We start from the raw sequence: 27648 nt of genomic DNA, 5'->3' as shown, positions 1-27648 counted from the left end.
GTATCAATAAGTGAATTTATTTAAAGCAGCGGGTTTCAACCTTCCTAATGCCGTGACCTAATATAATTCCTCATGTTGTGGTGATCCCCCAACCATAAAATTATTTTTCTTGCTACTTCATCACTGTCATTTTTCTACTATTATGAATCGGGCGACCTCTGTGAAAGGGTCATTCGACCTCCAAAGGGTTGCAACCCACAGGTTGAGAACCTCTGATTTAAAGCATTTTGCCAAATCATAGGTTTGTGTTTTATTTAAATTCATTTTGTTGAATATTACTTACTATTGCCTTTTAGGCTCAAATACATAAACAATGAAATGACTCAAGCCCAAGAGAATTCAGAGGGAATTACAGTGTAACGCATTGGAATGGAAACAGGTTGGAATGTGGGCTATCGTTTATATCTGTGAATGCAGATAGGTAACCTAATTGTGTATACTTTTGTCTTATTGTTAGTAACACATAGATTTCACTGACCCTTCAAAGGTGTGGGAGTAATTAAGATGATGTACGTGAAAGTGCCTTCTCAAGTCCTTAAGATCTAGTTGGTATTCAGAACATTTTAGTGGAATCTGTAATGAAGAAGATTTATTTTTCTCTTTATAATGCTTTTGAAATGGAAAACAAAACAAAAACATTTTGCCAAAAGACTTAACATAGTGGCCGCGAGAAAGCTGTACACTTTGGGGATTTTGCTCAGTAAGTGCACTTATTACCTCTAATGCACTTTGATTGAATGTGCTTGAATGAATTTAAATAGAAAATCCATTCTTCCCTCCAAGGACTAGTGAGTGTCCTACACACAAGGAGAAGCAGGCTCAGAGGCAGGTGTATAGACAGTTCTGGGAAAAGATGCTCGGGCTCAGCAAAAAAGCAATTAATCTGCAAAGATTTTTCTGTAAGGGAAATTCCTTTCTCAAATTCTTCAAATATTTTGTGTTGAAAAACTAGTTGCAGAGATCTACTTGACTCCAAGATTCCCTGGAGGTGATTTTATCCCACATATTGATGAAGGGGAACTAGTGCTAAGAGTGGAATCTGGGAGAACGGCATTTTTATAAGTTTAGCTCTCTTCTTCATCTTCAAAATTAAGGGTGCATCAAAAACTATCCAAGATTGCTTGCAGTTTTCAAATTCTATAACTTGGTAATCCTGTCTGTACAATTCCAGGATAATACATTTCAAAAGTTACTATCTAGCCAATTCCAATTTATGGTGATCCCAAGGTAGAACCATATTTTGTAGGTGAGAAAAACAGTGTGGGGCTCTTCCCACTGCCTAAGGGAGAGGAGAATCCAACTCCGAACCAGGCAAAGGCCAATTACCACAAGGCAGAAGTCAGGCGTGCCTTCACCCTCCGTCTTTCTTTATTCCAAAACAATCATTCTTCCCGCTGGGTTTCATAATTCATTCACTGCAGTGGCCACACAAAGATCACAGACAACACTCATGATTATAGGAATTTATTAATATGTTAGCAGACTACTAGAAGTTGGGATCAGAAAACACAAAGGACACAATCATTGATCCCCAGCAATATCTCTCCTCTGTCAACTGCCAAGCTTTTCTGGCTCACCACCCCTCAACCACATGGCCCCTTGATTTCTCCCTCTATGGGCAAGGGCCTGTGTGCCGCTCTACTTTACTGCCTCACGGTCCCAAGTACCAGGTGTGCAGCCCTTCCGCTCTGCTGCAGCATGAGTCCCTTTGGTCTCAGGTGTGCTGTGGTCTCTAGTGCCTCTGATCTTGGCCTTCGCCACTTCAGGCAGGGATCTCAAACGTGATCCACTGGTGGTTCTTTCTCCTTGACGTCCCTGAGAACCCTCTATTCTGGGATGACCACCTTATACACAAGCAAGTAGCAGCCAAATCTGACTAATCCTTTCTATTAGTATTCCATACACCTATTTGCACGGTCCTGCTGAAACATTTGGTGGGAGTACAGAGACCTGGAGAAAAAGTCACATTAAGACATTTCACTTGACCATAGTATGATGTTCCATGGGTGTGTGATCATTCAGAAGTAGAGCATCCACCAAGTCTTTCTTCCAAGATGCTTCTTTGTGGATTTGAATCAACAACCTTTTAATTAGTAGCTTTAGCATGTACTGTTTGCTCCATTCAGGAATTCCTTCTCAACATATTGTTATTTGATAAGCACAATAAAAAGTGATTATCATATTATTATTTAGCCAAGAAGTATCCACAAACACTAAAGATATTTGAAGTAAACTCCATTACAAAGGTCATATAATTTCCCAAATATGGCTGCTGTGCAGGATAAATGCCCTTCTTGTTTATTTAATAATGGAGAAAATAGCTATTTTACTATTATATGGAAGGTCTATAATATGACAGCATAGTTAGCAAACCAATGTTTCGGGGCAAGGAAAACATTCATTATGTATCAAAGATATTTTAAAGTACTTAACATTCATTATTATTTTTAAAGCTCAAAGCAATTTCCTATATAAATACTGTTTAATAAATAAGGAAAATCATGTTCAGAGAAACGATAAAACTTTCTCCAATGCCACATAGTTAATTAGCCGAGTCAGAAGGCTAAATAATGTTTCCAAAAACTGAGATATTATCCATTATCTGTACTGCTTGTGAGAGCAACTTACCTAAACAATGTTTCCACAAATGACTGATATTTATAGTCATACATTGGAAGATATGTGTTGGCAGCCTTTTTGCAGTGGAAATATAAATTTCTGTGTCAAATTTGGAGCCTTTGTGGCTCAGTAGGTAAGTACTTGGATGCTCACAGAAGGGTCAGTGGTTCAATACCACCAGCTGCTCTGGGGGAGAAAGAGATGGCAGCTTTAGAAACCCTGTGGGACAGTTGAACTTTGTCCCTCTGAGTGAGAATCATGGTTTTTTGCTTTCTGGGTGTTTGCGTTCGGCTTCAGATTTCCAGATCGGACAAGTGAAAACAGTGAAGAAAGAGGGAAGACGCTTTATGTCGATTTTTCAAAGGACATTAGAAATTGGAGCAGCAATAGTAAAATGAAAAATCGGAGGAAAGAAGAACAAGCAGAGAAAAGACAACAAAAATATGATCGAGAAAGAATGCTTGTTGAATTATTAGACAAGATGGGGCAGGAAGAAGAAAAGATGTTTCCACCAATGATGACTGATGGTTAGCAAAGCGATTTTGAAAGAAGATAACCCACTCTCTACAAGTCACATGACAGGACCCAATCCATATTTTCACAGGAAACTATGGCCCTGATGGAGTGCACGAGTATGGACATCCAGGCACAGTCTGTCCATGGATGTCTCCTGCGACAAAGGCTAGGCCTTCCTGAAGCTGCACGTTCATCACTTTCCAAACTAGATGTCGGAGATAACACTCCAGAAGGAAAAGTCCCATCTTTCATATCATGAGAGAAATAAAGCACACAGCAGGAAATGTAATTTTCTTGAGGATTCTCCCTAAAGGATTGGATAGAGCATAACATTTCTACGTGATTTAAATTAAGTATACTTCGCTAAAAAAAATCTTAGCATTTGCCTTCAATTAAAACCACAATCCTTTGGGCTAAGTGCATTCAAGAATAAAACATTGGAGTATGGGGCGCTGCCCTGCACCTGATGCTCAACTGCCTTCAAGATATTATTCAGAAAAATCTATAATTAAACTGAGGATGATTGTGTGAGGTTGCGAACTGCAAAGATCATACCATGGCCATGGTCTAATCTCCATGTGGAGCAGCTGCTTGGAGGGTTTTAGACTATACACTTAATCCGTCTCCTCTGGTACCAAGCTCAGGTTCCCTGATGGCACAAAAGGTTCAATATTGGCCTGCTAATCAAAAGGTTGGTGGTTCAAGCACACGATCTCTTCTGGGGGAGAAAGATGAGGCTTTTCCATCAGTAGAAACCCCAGAGAGCAATTCTGTTCCATCCAATTGGATTTTTATGGGTCAAAATGGACTGGGTGGCATTAGGTTAGTTCTAAGCTTGGGTTCCTTTCTTCCTGATCACTAGGATCAGTAGCCAGGCGTGTAATTCCCTCCCCTAGGCAAATAAGTTTTGTTTCCCTCCATATTGGCAATTGAGACATGGTCATAATTTTGTTTTAATCATACTTGAGTTGACCACACTCTCTCCCTGACCCGACATACATCGCTTTCCAACTTGAGATTTTCCTGTATTACTTGATATTGATTAAAACTAAAGGGAAAGTTATGCTAGTCAACTGTTTCTGCCAAACAGATTAATCAAAAACGCAGTGGCTTGCAGCAACAAACATTTATTATTCTACTGATAGGTATCTGAGAGGAGTTCAGTTGAGTTCTTCTGGATCTGTGGGTGTTTGAAAGTTGTAGTCCAGGCATTGGCCAAACCTGCAGCTGTTTTCAGCTTCAACTGTCGAAGAATTCACCACTGATTTCACAAATGTGGCTCTTGGTGGGTCTCAGATGCACTTTCAAACTCCTTCATGACATAGCTGCTGTCCTCCCAAGAATGAGCCCAGCAAGAGAGCAAGTGCGAGCCCCAGAGGTAAAAGCCGCAGCTCTTTTGGAACGCCTAATCTCACAAGCGATGTCTGTTCTTCTGTTCATTGGCAGCAAATCAATGAATCCGGAGTACATTTATGGGTAGACGACTGTGCCGGGAGTAGAAAAACAGAAGGCAGGCACCACTGGAGACCATGTTAGTGGAGATAATTTAAATAAATGCTTTTTATTTATTAGGGAAAAAATAAGTTACAATTTAATACTGAGGAAATATTTTAAAATTAATCCTTGAGGGTGAAAGGTTGGACAAAATATTTGGCCCTCTAACCAAAATGGCATTTGTTTGTCCGAAAATAATTTGAGATCTCATTTTCAGGGAACATCCTTACATTTCATGAGGATCACATCTGAAGAACACTGTTCCTCAAATATTTTAACTCATTTGTATGATTTAGTTGCACTTCAAAAACTGAAAAATGTTTACCTTCAGTCACACTTGGATTAAGGAATGAATCAAACAAACCAATAATTATAGATTATCTAGTAATTAAAATAATGATGTAGCCAGAGAAACACTGCTTGACAAATTTTTGCCATTAAAAACATTGTTATAAATTGAAGAACTATAAAAGCATATGAACCAAGCAAATAAAGTAGAAAATAGTCCAATTAAACACCAAAGAAATATGATAACCAGAATAATGATAAAAGTGGAAATTAATAACAAAGGTATAAAATACAATATATTTTTTCTGACTTTTCTAAGTAAATACAAAAGAAAGGAAGGGGGTAGAAAGCCAACTACTAGAATATCTAGTAATGATTATGTCCAGGGACTTTAATTTTAAATGTGAGATACAATGGGAAAGTCATACTACATGTATATCAAAAGTACACTGTAGTGTTTCAAAACAATGCTTTTGAAACCTAACCTCCCTTATTGGAATAATAACTAGAATATATTTACCAAATTAAAAAAATTATATTCAAGTACAGACATTTGATTACTTTTATGATAATAGGTAATATTTATTGGTTCCATAATATCCTGGAATTGATAAAGTAAATCCTAATCCTATAACTAAATAGTTTGGTGTCTTCTTATAAAACATTTTAAATTATTCAACTTTAGATTCCTGTTTCTAATAATGACAAGCTAGGTCGATCTCTCCATGTCTCCCCTTGAGATCAAATGAAAAGTTAAACAACCGCAACATAGGGGCAGCAGAAAGGCAGGGAACCAATGCCCATATGACAGCCTAATCAGGCTAAGGACAAGCGTCTTGGAATTCTGGACCTTCCGAAGTAAGTTCTGATAAGCATTCCTTATGATTAGCTGGACCCTCGACGGGCTGAATAAAAAACCAAACGAGAAAAATGTCTCTTGCAGTGTTGTAGATCTATTTTGCATTTATAAGTTTTGAATAACACCAGGCAAGGTAAGGCAAAGGCCTCCATGCTTCTGGGAAAATGATCGCCTCATTCTGGCATTCCAACTACACCTGCAAATGATTTTAGAACTATAATATTAACATGAAAATATTAATCATTAAGTAAAAAACTGAGATAAATAATATTACTAATAAAGTCAACTTTAGAAACGGAGCCGCGGGGACTCCAGACACTGAAGTTAACAAAGACGTCATGGAAATTGTTGGTAGGTGTCATAGCGCAGGTTCAGCTTCATAGACCCGAACACTGCCTGGTCCTGTGCCATCCTCGCAGTGACCCTTCCATGTGAGCCCTTTCTTACAGCCACGTGTGGAGCCGCCTTGTCGATGGTCTTTTTCGTTGTCCTTTTACTTTAACAAGATGAAGTCCTTTTCCAAGGATTAGTCAATCCCACGGGTGTCAAACTCAGCAGGCAAGATTTCCCGCGGGCCACATCACATTTACAAATTTTGTTAAGTTTATCTTTTGAAGTGAGGATTCAGGGATAGGGATAGGATAATTAAAACACTGCATAATTGCTTTTATTTAAACAGTTACTTTATTTAATGTATTTATAACACTAAAATTATCCTTTTTTACCCAAAACTTGCCAGTGCTTTCCTCCTACTAGTTTTCACTTACCTCTTATGTTGTGACCGGAAATTATAACAAAGTAACTAATAAATAACACACAATGTTGGACGGCTGACCAACGTGACGCACAATCGTAATGGCTTCCCTCTGAAAATGTCAGCTAGTGCTGCCGCTAGGTATAATTCATAACAGCACAACCCAGAGGGCTCTTTCTAACCTTTTCGCTGTTGGGATCTGTTTACATGACGTGACACTGAGAGTGGCAGAACATATCGCTTCCAAATGTCGCCGGAACTGAGTCAGCGTGTTTATACACGCCCACAGCCCCCCAGGAAAGGCACTGGGCCACGTGTACACTTGTCTTCAGTAGTTAAAGGATTAATGAGGGAATTGTGTGTACGGTGTTTCCTTGATCTCCCCTAAGTGCTATTTTCTTCATACCAATTTTTTCTATTTTTATTTTATTTCAGAGCATTGAGGGCCACAAAAGATTACCTTGGAGGCCACATGTGGCCCAAGGGCCTCCAGTCTGACACATTTGGTCTATCCTCACAACATTCCCAAGGCACCATCTGTGACAGTTTCATCTTCCTTTCCTCTGAGGAAGTGGTTTCAACCTGTGGATTGCGGCCCCTTTAGGGTCGAACAACCCTTTCACAGGGGTCACTTCGAATCATATCAGTAGCAAAATTCCAGTTGTGAAGTAGCAATGAAAATAATTTTTATGGTTGGGGGTCACCACCACACTGTATAAAGGGCCACAGCGCTAGGAAGGTTGAAAGTCACTGTCTAAGGAGCTTTCTGGTTGTACTTCCTCCAAGAATACTTATTTAAATTAGGTATGTTGATTAAGTCCAAGGAGCTCTGTTGGTGCAGTGGTTACAAACTGGACGGCTGGCGCATGGTCTGCAGTTCAAAAGCACTGATTCCACAGGAGAAAGACCGGCCTTTCCATTATTATAAACAGATACAGTCTTGGAAACTGACAGTGGGTCATTATAAGTCATTTAATGAAAGTTTTATTAAGCCCATGGATTTTTAGATTGGAATTGAAAATGGGAACTGAAAATTGCAAAAGAACCCCATGTACATTTTATAATTGAATATTATAAATAATGAAATTAGGAGCTAAATTGATGCAATTAAAAGTACAATAGTCAAAGAAAGAATTAATGAACTGGAATTGATAGGTAAGAAATGAATCCACCAGAATAAAATAAGAAAAAAATTACAAAAGTATAAGAAAAAAGAGGTCAAACAGATTATCTTAGAATAAAAGGGAAAATAAACCAGAAGAAAATATTTGAAAAGATAATAATCTAGAATTTTCTAAAATTAAGGAAAGACATATTTGGCAGTTAGATTTTATGCCAAATTGTATTTGTGTAAGAGCAGAGTCCAGCCTGATGATGCTTCTAGGGAGGTACGGTCTTTTGATAAGAGAGAATGGGGACCCGTCTTCCCTCTTTCTGTTCTTTTTGCCTTCCTGCTGGCTGAGACTCTGTTTGTCTTTAAGGGTAGCCTCCTGTGGGCCCCTTGACCCTGAGAACTGTTGGTGCACTGACATGACATGTTTCCACTGACCTTGGGGCCACATGACTCTGCACCCATTGGTCTGTGAGTTTCCGGGTTCCTCCTTTACCTTTCTGCATCATCGGGCTGCAGCAACATGAGTCCACAGAGGGCTCCTGCTAGCATTGAGCCATGGACTTGTGGACTAGGCTGGGGTGCCTTCTTGACACTCAAAGTAGGACATTTAAAAAGGAAATCATGTCATCATCATAAAACAGCCATTCTAATAAAACTACTTAGAACCTAAATTCAGTGAGGAAATCTTAATATCAGCCAGAAGCATAATAATAATACATTATTCTCAAAGGAACAACAGATTGATAACTGGATTTTTAACAGAAAAAAAGAAGGCTTGGAGACATGCAAGTTATCTTCTCAATAATAGCTGGTTTTGAATTCTAAGTTTGATAAAAATATTCTTTAAGAATAAGAGGGAAAAGAAACCATTTTCAGACAATGTGTGAAAGAATTTGTACATATACTAATACTCAAGAATTTTTTTAAGCTGTTGGAAAATCTCAGAAGTTTAGAAGTATAGGAAGGAGTCCAAGACCCAGACACGTCTAAATATAAAGACAACTTTATGTTAATGTTAGTTATATACTAAAATAATAACATTCATTGCCCTAAAATGTGGGTAATTAAAGTATATGATTTAGTGACATATATCAGGAGTTCAGGAGGTAGAGTTAAGGGTTCTGAGATCTTTATTCTAAAGAAATTATATCTAGCAAATAAAGACACTTAGCTATTCTGGATTGGAAAAGTAGATGTCTAGTAAACTAATTTTCCTACAAATAAAGGGTTTGAAATCTGAAACTCACACACACACACACACACAAATCCAACTGGAGGTTCTGGAGAATGAACAATGGCGTGTAGATTTTTGACGGAGCTACAAACTTAGTGACTTGAATGGTATGAGGTCCTTGTTGTTTTGGATTTGTCCCGAGAGTGGACAGTTTGTGTCTTGCAGGACAGAAATAACAAACTTCTGATAGAAAGCTCACAGACTTTCTGGACAGAAATACTTCCAAAAGAACCAGACAACATACCTAGTTCCAAAGAAAGGCAAGCTACAAAAGACAAAACAGAAATAATATAGATATTTAAGCTAGAAATTACCTAGGTATCGAAAATGACGTTAAAGCAATCTCCACAGGTTTCAGTTTGGTAATTAAGTTATACTTAGGAGTAATAAAATTTTAAATGTCTAAAAATAAAAATAGGTGATATAGTAAATGAAATTTTAAAATAAAAAGTCAATAATATAAAATAAGTGAATATATAGGAAAAAAGTAAAAAGGTTACCCAATAAGCAAATGTCAAGAAATGAAAAAGAGTTTCTGGGGATGAGCTGGAGGGGCAAGTGAGGTTTTGTTAGAGGGTTTTTGAGTTTATATTAACAACAGTAGATTATCTTAGAAAAAGAATACGATGATGGTGGCTCAAGATAAAATAAATGCCACCAAATTTTAAAATTTGGAAGTTGTTGAATTGGCAAATATGTGTGTGTGTGTGTATACCCACCACAAAACAAATATCAACAGTACTCCAAGGACTTGTGAAGCAGTTTCAAAACTCTAGCATGTGAAAATTTGAAAGTGTAGAAGAAAAGACAATAGGATAAAATATTGAGAAACTAATGGTGAGCAATTCTTCAATTTGGTAAAAGATATAAAGTCACATAAATAAGAACCTTATAAAAACTCAAAGAGGATTTTGAAAATTAAAGGAAAAAAACCAGGGTAAGTCATTACCAAAACTACAACCTGAGAGAAAACCCTGGTATTAATCAGACAATACAGAGAGCACATAACATGCAGTGGAACAATTTCACGATGGGTGAGGACATTTCATTAAAATAATGGGAACTAGATGATAGTAGAATAATAGCTTTCTAAAGAAATCTACCAATCCAGAATTCTATATTGAGGAAAACGTGCTCCTCGTATGGAGATGAAATGATAACACAACATTTTGGTTTCAGAAGAAACAAGACAATGTGTTGTCATAGATCCCACACTAAAAGAAATGCTAGAGGAAGTTTTGGGCTGCTTGTATCAGAGGGAAACTAAGATATCTAGGAATGAATCATAAACTTCAGAAATCGTGAGTATATGGATAAAAAAAAATTTCTCCTAGTCTCTTTTAAGTTATATATGGTTATTTAAAGCAAAAATTACACTATTGTCTTGTGTAATTTATAATGTATAGAAATTTAACGCATAAGGTTCTATAATATAAATGATGCTCAAGGGTATGTGAACAAATGAACAATGTAATAAGTATTGTAACACCTCACTCTCACAAACTGGGAGAAAAGGTAACCAGCCAAAGTGAAATAAAATTTTCACACTTTGGCAAACTACCAATGACCTTGATCTAACTGATAGATGTAGAAGAGAACACACTACAACTCAAAGATGTACTTTCCCCCTCCTCCCCCAAGGACACACATAGGTTACAGTCATTCAGCTGTCGATCTTGGCCGTAAGACAATGCTCACTATATTTTCTTCTGCAAAGCATGCATAAATTAGACATGGATTTCCATAAAATAATTTGAAATCTCTCAAATATATTTTTCAAAATAAAACAACACACTTTGCTGACCCGTGAGTCAAGAAACAAGCCACGCACACACACACACACGGATTTCAACCTGAATGATAACAAGATGTAAACTATCAGTGTTCATGGGAATTGGGTAAGATTGCACTTAGCAGAAATGTACATAGCCTGAAGTACTAATGATCGTATTTAAACAAACAGAAACAAGTCCAAAATATATCTAAAATCAAGGGTTTAAAGTTAAAAATAAAATATGACAAGCACAAAGCAAACTCAGCCCAAACAGAAAGGTGGAATTTCACCAACACCCTTTTGGCTAGCAGCCAAGCTTGTTAACCTTTTGACTCACCCAGGGTCTCCAGGGACAGGTAGATTCCCTGACTATTGTGTCATGTAAGCAGAATACATTGTTTAAAATGTTCACACAAAGGAAAACTTCTAACATTTGCTTCACTAGTGGATTCTCAACATTATTTTAAAAAATACAATTATAACCATACTCTTCTAGAATGGAGAAGAAAAATACATCACAGTTAAATATATTAAGATCATCATTATACATTATATTAATAATAAAACTGGGAAAGATATTATAAGGAATAAATGAAACTATACTAATGTGTCTTCTAAAACATACAAAAGAAATTGATCACAAGGATCAACATATAACCCCTTCCCAGGGGGACAAACAACAGAAAAGTGGGTGAAGGATGACAGAAGATGATGTAAGATATGAAAATAATAATCTATAACTTATCTAGGGTTCATGAAGGAGAGAGGGGGAGTGAGAGAGGGGGAAACTGAGAAGCTGATATCAAGGACACAAAGAAAGAAAATGTTTTGAAAATGATGATGGCAGCATATGTACAAATGTGCATGACACAATGGATGAATGTATGGATTGTGATGGGAGATGTATAGCCCCTAATAAAAGTATTTAATAATTTTTTTCACAAAATATTGGAAAGTAGAATTAGTAATATCTAAAAATTCTAATGCAGTATTTTAGATATATCATGTTAATGCAGTATTATATTAGTATTTAAAATCAATCATCTACTTCACTATATTAATAGAACAAAGGAGAATATTTACATGGTATCTTGTATATTTAGCTCATTCAAAAACAAACTTCAGAGTCTCATCTCAATACTTCTTTATCTTTTCTTTCTGTCTTTCTAATGGTATTTTCTTCACGTGTGATGTCATCTTTCAATTCTTCTGATCTTCAATCATTAGTGTTCAGTGAGTCAAACTGATTCTTAAGATGGTCTGTAATCCCCTCATAGAGGTGTTTAGGAGAGGAGATGGGATAATTAGGGTGTGAGGTAGTATCGATGAAGAACACAGCTTCCCCCCAGATCCTGGATGCTTCCTCCCCCCAACTACCATGATCCGAATTCTACCTTGCAGGGCTGGATAGGGCAGAGGCTGTACACTGGTACATATGGGAGCTGGAGGCACAGGGAATCCAGGGTAGATGATACCTTCAGGACCAAGGGTGTGAGGGACGATGCTGGGAGAGTGGAGGGCGAGTGGGTTGGAAAGGGGGAACTGATTACAAGGATCCATATGTGACCTCTTCCCTGGGAGAGGGACGGCAGAGAAGGGGGGGAAGGGAGACTCCGGATAGGGCAAGATATGACAAAATAACGAGGTATAAATTACCAAGGGCACATGAGGGAGGGTGGAGCAGGGAGGGAGGGGGAAAAAAAGAGGACCTGATTCAAAGGGCTTAAGTGGAGAGCAAATGCTTTGAGAATGATTGGGGCAGGGAATGTATGGATGTGCTTTATACAATAGATGTATGTATATGTATGGATTGTGATAAGAGTTGTATGAGCCCCTAATAAAACGTTTTAAAAAAAAGATGGTCTCTAAATTCAGGTGGTTGGTAGCCAAGTCCCTATTTTGACTCATAGATTTGTTCGCATTTTCTTCATCTTGAATTGGCATACGAGCATTTAATGGTCTTTTCCATGGGTGTCCCTGGCCTGATCTGGCTGAGGATATTGAGTTTCCACCTTATCTCTTTCTAGAGATGCAATCAATTGGATTTCTATTTTTTTTCCCTCCATGTGTCCACATGTGTGTTATTGTTGTTGTCAGGTGCAGATGATTTGGTTCCTACTCCCGGCAACCCCCCTTATGCACAACAGATGAAATAGGTCTTGTGTCTTTCTTATAATTGTTCTTTTCTTTGAGCCCGTCACTGATGAGCCTATGGCGTCAATACATCTTGTTGAAGGTCTCCGTCTCTTTCATTGCTCCTTTACTTTACCAAGCATGACGTCTTCTAGGGACAGGTTTCCCATGAAAAATGTCCAAAGAGGGTGAGCCCAAGCCTCCACATTCTTACCTCCAAGAAGCATTCTAGCTGTTTTGCTTCCAAGATGGATTTGTTTGTTTTTTTGGCAGTTCATGGCATTTTTAATATTCTTTGCCAGCACTATAATTCAAGTGTATGGGTTCTTCTTCAGTCTTCCTTATTCTAGGTCCAACTTTTGCACACGTATGAGCCGTTTGAAAATATCATGGCTCTGTCATGCAGACCTTAGCACTCAAGAGAACCCCCTGCCTTTCAACACTTTGAAAAGTCTGTGCAGTAGATTGATGCAATGCAATGTGTCATTTGCTCGCTGACTGCAGTTTCCACAAGCACCGGTTGTGCATCAAACCAAGACAAAACCCTCGACCGTTTTGAACTTTTGTGTGTTTACCATGATGTTACCCACTGGTCCGGTTGTGAGGGTGTCCTCCACACTGAGGGCAGTCCTGGGTCTGCATCAGCAAGTGCTTCAAGTCCTCCTCACTTTCAGCAAGCCAGGTGAGTCATCAGTTTATGGCATGTTTTAACAAGCCTTCCTCCTCTGATGATTTGCTCAGTGCAAGAATGATTAAGTGTGGTCAGAGGACACAACTCTGTAGCCCACCTTTCCTGATTTTATACCATGCACTATAACCCTTAGGTTTCCACAACTGCCTCTTGATCACATAGTTTCTGCATGAGCAGAATGTAGTGTTACCGAATTGTCATTTTTCTGAAGGCTCTTTTGTTAGGATCCACGCAGTCATATACCTTGGCATAGTCGATAAAGTACAAGTAAGTATCTTTCTGGTATTCTCTGCTGTCAGCCAAGATCCATCTGACATCAGCTATGATGTCCCCTGTTGCAGTCCCGTTCCACTCCAGCTTGGATTCTGGAAGCTCCCTCTCAGTGTACTGCTGCAACCACTTTTGAAGGTCTTCAGCAGAAGATTTGAGATTAATGATATTGTTCTATAATTTGAACATTCTTTTGGCTGACCCTTTTTGGGGAATGGGTACAAATATAGATCCCTTACACTCAGTGGGCCAAGTAGATGTCCTCAAAATTTCCGGACACAGACAAGTGAGTATTTGTAGTGGTCCCTCAGCTTGCTGCTACATTTCAATTATTATCCCATCAACTCCTGGAGTCTTGATTTTGGCTGAAGCTTTCAGTTCAGCTTGAAATTCTTCTTTCGCTACTCTTGGGTCTTTCTCATGTGCCACCTCCAGACGTGGCTGACTGTAGATGAGTTCTTTTTGGTACAGCGACTCAGCCTTCACCTTCTCTTGGTGCTTCATGCATCCTTCCATCTTTTGCCCGTAGAACCTTTTCAATGTTGTAACTTGAGGCTGGACATTTTCCTTAAGTTCTTTCAGCTTCAGACATGCTGAGCATGCTCTTCTTTTTGGTTTTCTAACTCTACGTCTTTGCACATGTCATTATACTATTTTACTTTGTCTTCTTGAGCTGTGTTTTTAAATTTTCTGCGCAGCTCTTTGATTTCATCATTTCCCCCATATGCCTTTGCTCCTCTGAAATTTACAGTGAGTTTCAGAGTTTCTTCTGGCCTCTGACATCCACACTGATCTTTCCCTTCTTTCCTGTCGTTTTAATGACCTTTCACGCTCTTCATATATATCATGGTCGTAACGTCATACCAAAGCTCATCAGGCCTTCTTTAATTAGTGTTCCGTGCAGAATAGATCCTCTTCAGATGTTCTGAAAGTTTACGTGGGATAGGCTCGCGATCATATGTTAGCTTTTGTAGACTTGTTTTATTCATCTTCAGCTTTTTTTTCTGAACTTACACATGAACAATTGATGGTCTGTTCCACAGTCATCTCTTGGCCTGGTTTGAACTGCTGATATTCAGCTTCTCCAGGGTCTCTTCCTACAGGTCTGGTCAGTTTGATTTCTCTGTGTTTCACTGCAGAAGCCTTTTATGTTGTGGGGGGAAAATGCATTGGCGATCAAGAAGTCCTTGATCTTGTAAAATTCCATCTCCAGGTTCATTTCAATCACCAAGGCCATATTTCCAACTACTGTTCCTTCTTTGTTTCCAACTTTTGCATTCTGATCTCCAATAATTTTCACTGCTTCTTGATTGCATGTCTGATCGGTTTCAGAGTGGAGATGTTGGTAAAATTCCTCAATTTCTTCCCTGCTAGCTTTTGGGTTTGGTGCAGACATTGCATAATAGCCGTATAGATTGGATTTCCTTGAATGTGGTCAGAGATAATGCTATCACATACAGCGCTGAACGGAAATGTCTTTTTGACTAAGAATGCAATGCCATTCTTCTTGATTCTATCAGTTCCAGCATGGTAAACAGTATGATTTTTTTATTCCAATTGCAAATGTCTGTCCAGTTTAGCCATTAATGACTAAAATGTCAATTTTATGGGTTCCATTTTAATTTTTACAGCTTCTAGTTTCCCTAGATTCATACTTTGTACAGAATTTGGACCTTCCCATTATTAGTTGATGTTTGCAGCCATAGCTACTCATTCTGAGCCATGTTCCATCAGCAAATGAAGGTCCTAAAGGCATTACATGCAGGTCTTACTCCATCCTGGTCATTATGGTCGACGCAGCTCTTCCTCGTGCATCTACTGAGCGCCCTCCAACCTGGGGGGTTCATCTGCTGGCGCCATCTCCGATAGTGTTCCCCTTCTTTTCATGGGGTTTTTGTTATCTTGTCTCTCCATTTGTTGTGTTGTGGTGCCTTCCATGTTGCTGTGGTGCCGGATGCTCTGTCCTTGGTATTTCAAATGCCAGTGGGTCACCCAAAGTGAGCAGGTGTTAGCAGAGCTTTTGGAATAGGCTTCGAAGAAGGGATATAATATTCGTGTCTGAGTAATTAGCTACTGAAATCCTGATTAACAGAATCTAAGCATTGTCAGATACTGAAAATCTAATGCTAAAAAAAGGCCACATGATTGCTCATTATTTCTGAAGATGAAAAAAGATATTCTCAATAAATTATTGAGTTGAAAATTCTATCATGTGATATCTCATGTTGCTTCTATCACCAAGGCTGTATCACCAGCTGCTGATCTTTCTTCATTGTTTCCAAGGTTCATATTCCAATCACCAGATATTGCATCTTAGTTTCATCTTTGATCAATATCAAACTGCAGAAGTCAGCAAAGTATGGTTAACTAAAGAATGACAGAAAACTGGATTCAGGGAAGGATGTGGAATGAGGCATTTCACTGCTGACATCAAATGGGTCTTTGCTGTAATCAGAGAATATCAGGAAGATATTTACCTGTGTATTTCACTGATGTGCAAAAGCATTTGACTATGGGGATCATAGCAAATCATGGATAACAACAATTCCAGGACACATGATGATGCTCAAGAAAAAAAAATTAGTGTGAACAATAGATCAAAGGCCAATCATTTGAACAGCACAAAGTGATACTGCATAATTTAAAACCGGGAAAGCTGTCTGTCAAGATTATGACCTTTAACCCAGGACTTTGAATGAGTTCTTCTTGGCTCAGGCATAATGAAAGAAAATAAACTGAAATGGACTCAAATTTGTAAAATGTGATGACATGGAACAATAACCAGGAAGGGAAAGATTACTAGTCAACCCTGTGCTAGAAATTTAACTTCCTTCTTAGCAAACAAGGGCAGCATGTCCACTGAATAGCAACCAGATCTTTAAATAGATGGAGTCAGTATCAAGGGTGCCCAACTCAAAGATGGTGGCCCACAGCAATGCTTTGACTGTGGATCACTGTCCATCATCTTGAAAACAAGAAAAGCTCCCGCTGAAGCCTCCTGAAAGGTCTCACAACAACTCTTTTGATTCTGCCATTCCAGAGTGTGGTAGATCCATAATCTGGTGTCAATTGAAAGGATTAAAAGTGAAGGGGTGGAGACTGGCCTGTCAATCAAGGTATAACCAATGAAGTCTCTGTGTAGGCATGGCACTCTCCTGAGAATTCTCAGAATTCCTGTAGTTTTCCTCCTGAGAGGCAAGAGATACCTTCTCTCTCTCTGCTCACTCCCTGAGACATGCTCTACTGACAAGACACATGGTGCTACACCCTGAGAAGTGGAGAAGCCACATGGACCTACCCTGATGTAGCCAGACCTCCGGAGCCGGACCTCTGGACTGGAGAAGCTATGTAGAGACCCCTGCCAACACTGAGATGTGTATACATGTCACTGGATCCACAAAACCTACAACCCACTGGCCTGTGTTCTTCCTGCATTTGACCTCCTTGCATGCATTCTGTGAGTCTGAAGAGGACTTTACGGATTGGTATTGGGTGTAAAGGCTAATATTGGACTTAACGACTTGATCTGGACTGGGCTGGGACATTGTCTCAATATTCAATTGCTCTTGTATATAAACCTCTGCCTTATACACATATGCATGCATATGAATTTGTTTCTCTAGTCTACCCAGACTGACACATAGCGCTTCCATCATATTGGTTGTTGTTGTTATTGTTGTTTCACTTCATCCAAATTTTAAAATTAAGATCTGGTCCAATGTTGCTATTTACACCATGACTGAACTGGCTTTAACGTTTCAAAATCCTGCTTTCAATTAGCATATTCTGTCAGTATACTACTGAATCACCTAAGAAGCTAAATGATATGTAAAAGAAGACAGCGTCAGGATTAGAAGAATTCACTATAAATGCAGATGGCGTAACCTGGCTTGTTGAAAGTTAAGAGGACATGAAGTACTTATCCCTGAAGATAAAAAGTACCCTTCAGAATAAACTACACCCAACAAGTAGAAAACCGAATTACTTGCAACTAGACCAACAAGTGGCATGATGCTAAAGAGAACATTCAAAGTTGTCAACGATTTCATTTTTCTTGAATCAACTCATCTTTAAGCGTGGAAAGAGCACAATGGTTACTTTGAGGACTAAAGTATACCTGACCCAAGCCATCGTATTTTAAATCATCTCATATTCAAACAAAAGCTAGACAACGAGTAAAGAAAACTGAAGAAGAATGGATGTATTTGAACTGTGGTGTTGACAGAGAATAATAAATGTACCACGGATCGCCAGACCACTGTGTTGGAAGAAGTGCAGCTTAAATTCTCCTTAGAAACTTTGACTAACAAACAAAGAATGCTTTGGCCAGGTTATGAGGAAGCACACGTCCCGGGAGAAGGCTTCATGCTTGATAAAGTGGAGGCCAGTGAAAAAACAGGATGAGCCTGCAGGAGACAAGTGGACACAGTGGCTGCATCGATGGGCTCCAATATGCAAATGCTCATGAGGCTGGCGCAGGACTGGGCAGGATTTTGAGCCATTGTACGTGAGGAAGCAATGATGAGAAACTAGCCCGAAGGTACCCTAACACCAAAACCACTATTGATGTGTTCATTTCTGTCACTGCAGTAGAAAAATATGGCCAAAATGCAAAATTGGTTGATGGCTAAAACTTAGAATATTAATAATATAAGAGCAATTCCTCAAAGCAAATATTCAATAGTTACCTTTTCAGTTTGTGAATAATTTAAAGAAGCCAGATCTCACTCCCCTTATTTAGATTGTGCTAAAGCAGCCAGCGATTTCAACAAAGCAAGCTAAACAGCACAAATCATTAATACAACTCTTCTCTTTTTATAGATAACATGATTTGTTTTAAGTAGGAGATCCTTAGTATTCTAAAGAACAACAACCAAAAATTAAAATGAATTTAGCAACATCATAGAATATAAGGGTAATAGAGAGAAAAATTCATTTTAATGCATTCAAAGTAAGCAACGCATGAGTTAAAAAATTTAAAAATCCATTTGACATATTGCCAAGAAAGCAATAAAATTATTAGAAATAATGTAAACAAAATACTCATACATGACAAAACCCTTTCCCTGATAATTGTGGAATATTCCTGAAGGAAGTTGTAAAAGTACATAGAGATTAAAAGATAATAAGGATCATGGCAACTAAAGAGATAGGTTGCCAAGCCGGAAGAAGTATAACGTCTGCAAACCCAAACCAAACGCACCAGCACTGAGTGAGTTCTGGCTCATTGTGAGCCGATAGCAGGCCTTTGAGACTCAGTCTTTACAGGAGCCGACAGGCTCCTCTTTCTCCCTCTAAACTGCTGATGCATTTGAGCCACCAAGTTTATGGCTAGCGGTCCAGTGCTTATCTGACATTGCCACCAGGCATCCTTATATGGACTACCAGAGAGAACAAGAAAATGTGTTTTTTTCCCCTTTTAGTATAAAATTAAAAAATGCCGGAGTCGGTTAATTTTAAATAAATAATGAGTAAATAAATGCACTGTCTCAAGGTTAATTTCTCAATTTTGAAAACCCACCTGTGCTCGTGTAATAGAATGCCCATGTTTTATGGAAGAAGCATTAAAATGTCTCCGGATAAATATGCCTTGTGTCTCAAGCAGTTCAGAAAATAAGTGGTGTGTGTGTGTGTGTGTGTGTGTGTGTACACAAGTGTACATGCATAGAGTTATGCGCAGAGCAAGAGAAGGAGAGAGAGAGAGCAAGCATGGAAAGAGAGAGTTCCCATTTGGAGAACCTTGGTGAAATGAAGGAAACTCATAGAATTCATATAAAACTTTGTAGCTCATCTATACATGTTTAAGTATTGTCAGATAAAACATTTGAAAATAAATAGACGAGAGAAATAACATAATACTATGCAATTTCATCCCCCAGAAACTTTTGAAGATGACTTGTTTAAAAAGACCATCAAAGGCTATATTTTTAAAGGATCAGGTAGGGGAACTCTCACTATCAGATATTGTAAATCCATAGCAGTTTTGGAATATTTATAGAAAATTAAATTCAGGAACAGAAAAGATTGCCTGCAAATGCTCTATGACAGAAGTAAAATAGAGTGGGAAAGAATAGACTCCCCTCTGGATGGAACTGGAAGTGAAGTGGCTATTCACATGGAAAGAATAGCTTTTCTACTTTCTAACATGAAACATTTATATTCCGACCAGACTGAAAAGTAAAATGTGAAAATCAAAGCTGGATTTTTAAAAACAGAAAAGTATATATTTTTTACTTGAGATAGAGAAGTAGTTCATAAACATTAGATTACTGCCTTCCCCCACCCCTGTGAAAAACCCCCCACAAACCATAAAGAGAAAAATAATAAATGAACTATGTTAAAATTTAGCATCTTTGCGTATCAAAATATAATTTCCAAATGTGAAAAGGAAGCCATACCTTGGAATAAGAAATTTTAAAATGTTAGTACTTAGGATACTTTCATGAACTTTGATTATTGAAGAAGAAATAACTACACTATAGGAAACTAGGTGAAAGACATAAGGAGACAGCTCAAAGAAGAAAAGGTAGTGAATAAAAATATAAAATAAACTGCTTAATAATATTAATAATTGGCAAAATGATCATAAAGTCATAAAATATACCAAAAGCATAATACATGATAGGGGAAAAAAGATTAATTGAACCACATCAAAATGAACTTCTGTTCTTTTTTTTTTTTCAACTTCTATTCTTTTAAAGACATTGTTGGAATAACGGCAAGCCAAAATGGAGAAAATGCCTTTCACCTTGTTATAGATTGAATTATGTCCCCATAAAATATGTGTTGAAATCATAAACTCCAATGCCCGTGGATGTATTATACCTGTGAATAAAATCCCACTTGGAAGACGATTTGCTTTGTTAGGTTAATGAGATCATCTTAGTGCAGAGTGTCTCCTAAACCTAATCATTTGTGAATTATAAAAAGAGCAGATTGACACAGGAGGAAGACAGCTGCTAGCCAATGGAATGGAGGTAGATGTGTCTGCAAACTCGGAAAGCCTGTGGACTGACAGCTACTAAAACATGAAACAGAAAAGAAAATGCCTCTCCCTAGAGCCACAGTGTGAACTTCTAGCTTCCTGGATGACTAGGAAAGAAACATCGGTCCTGCAAACGAAGCCATGCCCTTGTGGTCTTTCTGTTACAGGGCCACTAACTCAGGCACCCCTTTCTAAAACGTGAGCCGAGTTGAAACAGAAGAGCAAGACTGAGGGCGTGCGCGCTCCTTTCTTGCCTGCTGGCAGCGACGCCCTTTCTCTGCGTCGTCTCTTCACTGTCAGAGATCCGCTCTATTTGCTGTCCTAGGTCTTCAGTCAGGAATGAGACACCACGCTGCCTAGTTGCTAAAGAGAAATCCATCACTACCCTGCAGTAATGCTTATGTCTATACTTTAAATATTGTTCATTTCATTTTAGGTGCCAGGGTGGAGGATAAGACAGTCAGAAAGTGGACGTTTCTTTGTACTTCAGAGTTGAATAATATACCATAAGCAAGTAAGAGGAACCCTTAAGACATGAACTCCAGCCACATATCAATTCCTAATATTCCCAAAGGAGTTGAACAGCTGTGCTCTAGGACCTCAGTAGGGTCCTAATTCTTTGGAATGGAAGCAGTCTCAGTTCAGACAAGTGAATTGTAGATACATAACGCAATGCATGTTATATGTCCTAGCAAGATCTGAAATCATCCCTGTTTTCTGTCCCATGTATAACACCACTGGTTACTTAATAAAAACAAACACCTCTGAGGCTTTGAAATAAAAGAATCTATTTTATAGGCAGTTTGAAATTGTACCAGCTATGTGATAAGAGAGAAATTTATGTATCCTGACACCGAAGAAACACATAATTCTATTTTAAACTTTCTCTCATTCTCAGCACTTTTACTCCCAAATGTGATGCTCTTGGCGATTTTTACTTTGTGATCAGAAAACTTAGTGCTTGAACTACAGGTTTCAGAGTAGAATAAGGTGGTGGTGGGGGGGGGTAGACCTTGCTCAAAAGCAGTGCCTCTCTATCCAACCCGGTGTCACCCTCCTTTCAACATTTTCTACAGGTTATCGTTCACGTTTCCAGATTGTGGGACTGAGTTTTCAGCTAATTTGCCCCATTAGGAAAAGGGAACGTCTGGCAAAGGTTTGCTGGCCTTTTCTGTTCCTACTGGAGGCTGGACTGCAGAAAACTCATTCCTTAAGCTACAAAGTCTCTAGGCCAGCTTCAGATTCTTATTGAGAAAAGACATTGATGGCTTTCTGAGACTGAAAAAAAAAATCTTGGACTGAAAACACTGACGGGGATATAAGATCTTTCCAGAGGTTTCCATGGGAAGGGACCCAGAAGGCCAACAGCTGCAAATGAAGCATGAAAGAGTATCATTTCACCACTGCAAATCACTTCCATCTCTGACAAAATGGGGGATTTTTTTCAGCGGGTTCTATTCCTGTGGTAGGCTAAGCCCACAGTTACATGAAAGCATGTGGGGTTAGACCCCTGCCTCTGAAGGAGTCAGTCGTGAAAACCATATGCAGCAACTCTACTCTGCACACAGAGCCTCGGCATCAGTTAAAAATCACTGAGCAGCCACTTGCAAAAGCCACATCCTCAAATATCAAGCTGAAGTATCCAGAAACATGAAAAAAGTTGGTGGTGACATTTATTGGGCCCCACGCATGCCCTCCCTTAGCTGTCATGGCTCCACCAAGCATTTCACACCACCCTTGTTTCAAAGAGAGGGAAACCGGGTTCAGAGCTAGGAAGCAGTTTGCCCAAGGACAAGCTAGTATCCATTGATCAGGTTTTTTATACACATGGACATCACTTGCAGACTTATCAAATATTTTTGTACCAATTCTATTTGGGATTTATATCTATTAAGAATCCTCAGCTTGTTGCTGTTCTTTAAAGGATTAGGGCGGCTGGTCGATTGGAGCCATTGAAAGCCCAGCCTAGCGATCACTCTCTCTCCTCCTGGAGAACTTCGACAGCAGAGGCAGGATCCGGCTCAAAGTAATTAAAGTGGGTCAGAGCTGCATCTCTTCAATAGGTGAATTTTGCCAATAACCTCAGCGCGTTGCACCAATTTGTCCACTGCTTGTTTGAGCTACTCGGGGGCTTTCAGCTGAATCCATAAGCAGTGTCCAAGAGGGCTGTTCAATTTAATTGGCTTTGGATGCTGTGCGTTCTTGAAGAAGTAGCAAATATTGTTGGGGTTTAATGTGAAGGGAAACAAAATACAAAATGGGAATACAGTAGTTTCCCTTCTACCTTTCTGAAATATTGAGAAACTAATGAGACGGTCTCCACAAACAGACTCCGTAGAAGAAATCTGTTATATGTATGCACCAGGTTCCCTCCCTCCCTTGCCCCCGCCACCCACAATTTTCTTGCTGCTGTCACTGCTGGAAATGGTATAGAGTTTAAACCCAAAATTCTACCCCTGAGTGCTGGATTTGCCCATAATTTCTTTTGAGCTTTGGGACAGTTATTTAAATTTTCTGGGATTTTGTTTCTACATCTTTAAGATGAATATTATAATAGTGACCACTTGGGGTAATTTTGAGAATTAAATGAGTCAAAGCACATGAAAAATACATAAGAAGATATTAAAAATTATACAAATAGTAGCTGTTTTATACTCATATTTCACTAGAAACTTAATGACATATTTATATACCAATATGCCAGTAATTCCCAGTTGTTCAGTTCAGAGGAAACCTAATGTCATAGACATTTTTGAAAAGTGGATATTGGGTCTGCTTGCACATAAATTCATTCTGAAATAGTCTTTGAGTCTTGCTAGATGCTCTTATAATGAAATATGAATAATGAAAAATGACTCATAATTTTCTGTCTTATGAAGCTCATGGTAATACAATGCGCCTTACTTTTCATCTGTACATAAATCCAGTTTCACAAATAGACCTTCCTGGGGCCGATCATTTCCAGCCCCGTCTTCTCTGCTTGCCTTCGCTTGGGCTTAAGCCTTCGCACCCTGGCTCCTCTCTCCTCTAGATGTGTACGCATATTACAAAAAATAAGAATGCACACGGGACAATTTGTTTTTGTTGTCTTGGGAAAAGACAAGAGAAACTAATGCTAAAGTCTACTTTTGAACATGCAAACATCTGTTTATTGTTGAATCCTTTTAAAATAGCGTTTTCAGTAATTTTCTCCAAAGTTGCTCAGAGGAGACTTTTCCTTTAATTTTCCTAAGTCCCTTCAAGGTCATTGTATCATGAATCTGAAAATCATATCCCTCTGTCTAAAGGTTTTTCCCCCTTTTCTTTAGAAGGATAAGCATCCCCCCACACCCTCTTCCCCCATCCCCCATGCACTTTAGGAAGATGTGACTGTTTCTGACACGAACCTAAGACGTGCTAGATAAAGCCAAAAGCCAGACAGATGGGCTTTTGTTGCTGTTTTTGTATGGAAAATGTAATCCTCTGACTGGAACTTACTGTGAACCTAGCACATTTTTACCGTTTGGAAGTTGGACTGTGTGGCTCTGCTTCTGTGCATGATGTCATTTCCGTCATCCCAGAGACAAAGCCCACTTGGGACAACTGATTGAAGCAGGATGCTCTGCAAAGTGAGTCATAGAGTTTTAGAGCTTCAAGTGCATTAGGTCTATTACTGCGCACTGAGAGAGATGCTACATGTTTTTAATGCCTTTTCTCTGAGGCTAGCTGAAGTTTTCGTGGAAGTACTTATTTGTGGGCTGCAATTAGGAAACAAGAAGAGAGGAGTTGAGAAATATGAGACTAAGTTCAGCATGTGTTTTGTATAAATTCCTTCATTCATTGGCCTGTTTATTTCATTGAATCCTTGTTTGTTTTTTTTAAAATCACTGGATTGCCCCTTAGTGCTCTGGGCATGGAGATACTAAACCCAAGACAAATGGCTCAAAGCCACCAACTCTTCTGTGCATGCTGTGCAGTATGAGAAACTGTGCAAACAGTGACCACGAATCAGAATCGCCTGCATGGGAGTGGACTATTAGTGTTATTATTTTTGCCCCTAAGTTCGACTCAGAGGCCTAGTCTGAATGCTTCTCAGTCTATTGTTCCGGACAGCTACTCCACAGGGGCGGAGTGGGCATTCAAGGTAAGCCTACTTGTCACTTCCAGCCTACTTACTAAAGGCCTGATGATTATTGAGGATTTTACGTGGTTTATCCCAATGGAAGGCGTCTGCATGGCACTGTAGGTTAAGCATGGGCCACTAACAGAAAGGAAAGCAATTCAAACCCGCCAGCTACTCCAGGGGGGAAAACGAGCCAGTCTGCTTCCAGAAGGATGGAAGAGTTCTCCCCTGTCCCAGGTTCAGTTCTGGGTTGGAGCTGACCAGAGGACAATGGGTTCGGTGCTTTGTGTTTGGTGGTGCAGTGGCTAAGCATTTGGCTACTAGACAAAATGGTGGTGGTTTAAGCCCATGTGTCACTTCACGAGAGAAAGACATGACAATCTGCTTCTGCATAGATGATCATTTTGGAAATCTTATGAGCTAATTCTCTTTGCCCCCCCCCCTACCCCCCATGTCACCGTGACTCAGAATCATCTGATGGCAACAGTTTGGGTGTCTTATTTATTGTTGTTTTTTTAAAACTTCTCCATTAATCCTCATAACAACACTATGAAGTAGAGACCATTTTCCTCCCTACCTTACAATAAAGGAGCTGAGGAGGAGGAGGGTCACCATGTCTATGATCAATACTATAGCTGGGATTGAACCCAGGTAGTTGGTTTGAGAACTAGAACCCAGATCCTAGTTCATGTCTGGAGTCAACATCTGGGCAGACAGTGACTGGGAAGTTATTTTGCAGATTTTAGACCTCAACACAGAGACTCTTATTTCCCTTACAGGGAATCACGAAAATATGGTTGAGGTTCAAATTTTGAATGTCACTCCCACTCTGATCTTCAAAAGATGAATAAGTTCTGAAAAGTTACAAGCGGGGACAAATGACCTTTTTTAAATAAGCTTTTGTGGAGGAGATTAAAATGAAACAAGTCAGAGAGCACTTCCAGGAGAGTGCAATGCTCAGTGCTCAATATGCACGGAGGCACTCTCTAAATACTGACCTGAAGGATCAGCAAGGATGAATGCAGGCTTCTCTGCAGTTTGACTCTCAGTTTAGAAAGTAAGTCTCTTTATCGTTCCGGACTGTTGTGGTATTGAGATAGCATTTCTGAGATTTATCTGGATGCTGGGAGGGAATCTTCTCAGTAGCAAGATGTCAACATGACTGGCTATCTCCATAGGTGAACCAAAATGACTCTGATATTTTTCTCTTTTTGTGTAAAAACTTTGAAACTTCCAAAAATACATTTCCTTCTGGGCTGAGCATTAGTTGTTGCTGTTACGTAACCTCAACATTTTAGTAAGACTTGAGCCTACTGTGTGATTTTTTTTTTTTAAATAGGGAGTGGACCCCACTGCTTTGACTTGGAGAACTGGCTGATACCAAAATGGAAGCCAGAGGAAGTCTGTAGATGATAAAAGGTTAAGAGAATCAATGTCGTCAACTTTCTGGTTATCCCCAAGTTGACTCCGCATCCACAGCTGCCTAGTCTGAGGAGACCACACTTTCCGTGGTGTCGGGAGGTAACAATGTGGATGTAAGGACGTAAACAGTGTGCTATTTGTTGGTTTGGGGGTGGGGATTGGAAGGAAGAGAGAAGGCTGTGGTTCTACTGAAATTGAGCATGCTTTAAAATTATGCCTCATTTTGAGTCTGACCTCATTTTATTAAAAAAAAACTGGCTCCCTACTGCCAAGTCTCTGGAGCCACCTTGGGGTACCCCCTTGGGAACTGTCTTCATATGGACAACTATTCCTTTGACTTATTAAGACCCAGGGGATGGTCTAGTGCCTTACGAGGGCCTCTAGTTGTTGGTTTGAAATTTAATAGATAAGAACAGCTGCTCAGAAAACAAGCCAAACTCACCACCAAACAGATCATCATTAGACATATGCCTTTCCTAAATGTGAAGGTCATTCACTACTGGAGGCAGGGTGGGTGAAAGGAACTCATCATCAGATAACATGGGTTCAAAGGCCAGTTTTGCAACTTCAAATCAAAGTGAAACCTATATTATTTAACTCTTCTGAATCAAGATTTATAAAGCTTGGATAATGACACTTATTTCCTCAATTAGATTACATTAGATGACTGCCTACGCAGGCTAGGTACATGCAGATAGTATGTTAGGGCCTAGTAAGCAGAATAAAAAATGGAATCTCTTCTAATCTAGTCTGGAGGCATCTGATAGAGAAACATTATATCGGACACATATGATATCTTCAAGGTCCAGTGGAACCATCCATAGGGGACTTTTTTGGGTTGTCTGAGCTCAGAAAGCATAAGGTTGGCCCATTTTCAAATGGCATTTGCTCAGCACACAGTAGAATGAAAACTAGCTGTGTTCTTCCCACTTCTCTTGGGTATTGAGGCCACCTGTCATTGCCGATCTGAGTCTCTGTTGTTCTTCTCAGTTCTATTTCCACTTGAAGAGGCAGCATTACTCGAGGAAGACCATGGATTAGGAGGCAGGGGACTTGAGTTTGCAAATCATAGAGGCCTTCCTGAGGCCCCCAGCTTCTTATGTTTAAAGGGGGAGGGAGAGGAAACTGGGGGAAATGTTGAGAATGAATGTTAGTCTTTTTAGCTCTAATTCTCTATTTTATTCCATCTTTATTCTATTTCATCTTCCTGAAATTCCCATTTGTTTATCCTTTTTGATATGTCTAACCGTTTAAACAATTGTCTTTTCCACACTTTAAAGAGAGGATATTGTAAAATGTGAATATATGGCTGTTTCTAAGCTCATCTTGTTCTAAAAATATTATATTGTGGGTAGGTCTGCATTAATATTCTCATATTTATTTCTCTTGCAAT

At 39.1% G+C, this 27648-nt stretch overlaps 1 pseudogene; it reads right to left on the bottom strand.

The window, feature by feature from the left end:
- LOC142454657 (large ribosomal subunit protein uL29-like) overlaps nucleotides 1–14983 on the bottom strand; it is a 36952-nt pseudogene extending 21969 nt beyond the window's left edge.
- Between the last annotated feature and the right edge of the window lie 12665 nt (nucleotides 14984–27648).

The sequence above is a fragment of the Tenrec ecaudatus genome, chromosome 8 (assembly GCF_050624435.1).
Source record: "Tenrec ecaudatus isolate mTenEca1 chromosome 8, mTenEca1.hap1, whole genome shotgun sequence".
In the NCBI taxonomy this organism is placed as follows: domain Eukaryota; kingdom Metazoa; phylum Chordata; class Mammalia; order Afrosoricida; family Tenrecidae; genus Tenrec; species Tenrec ecaudatus.
The sequence above is the reverse complement of the archived record's forward strand: the minus strand, read 5'-3'. Positions and strand labels throughout refer to the sequence as shown.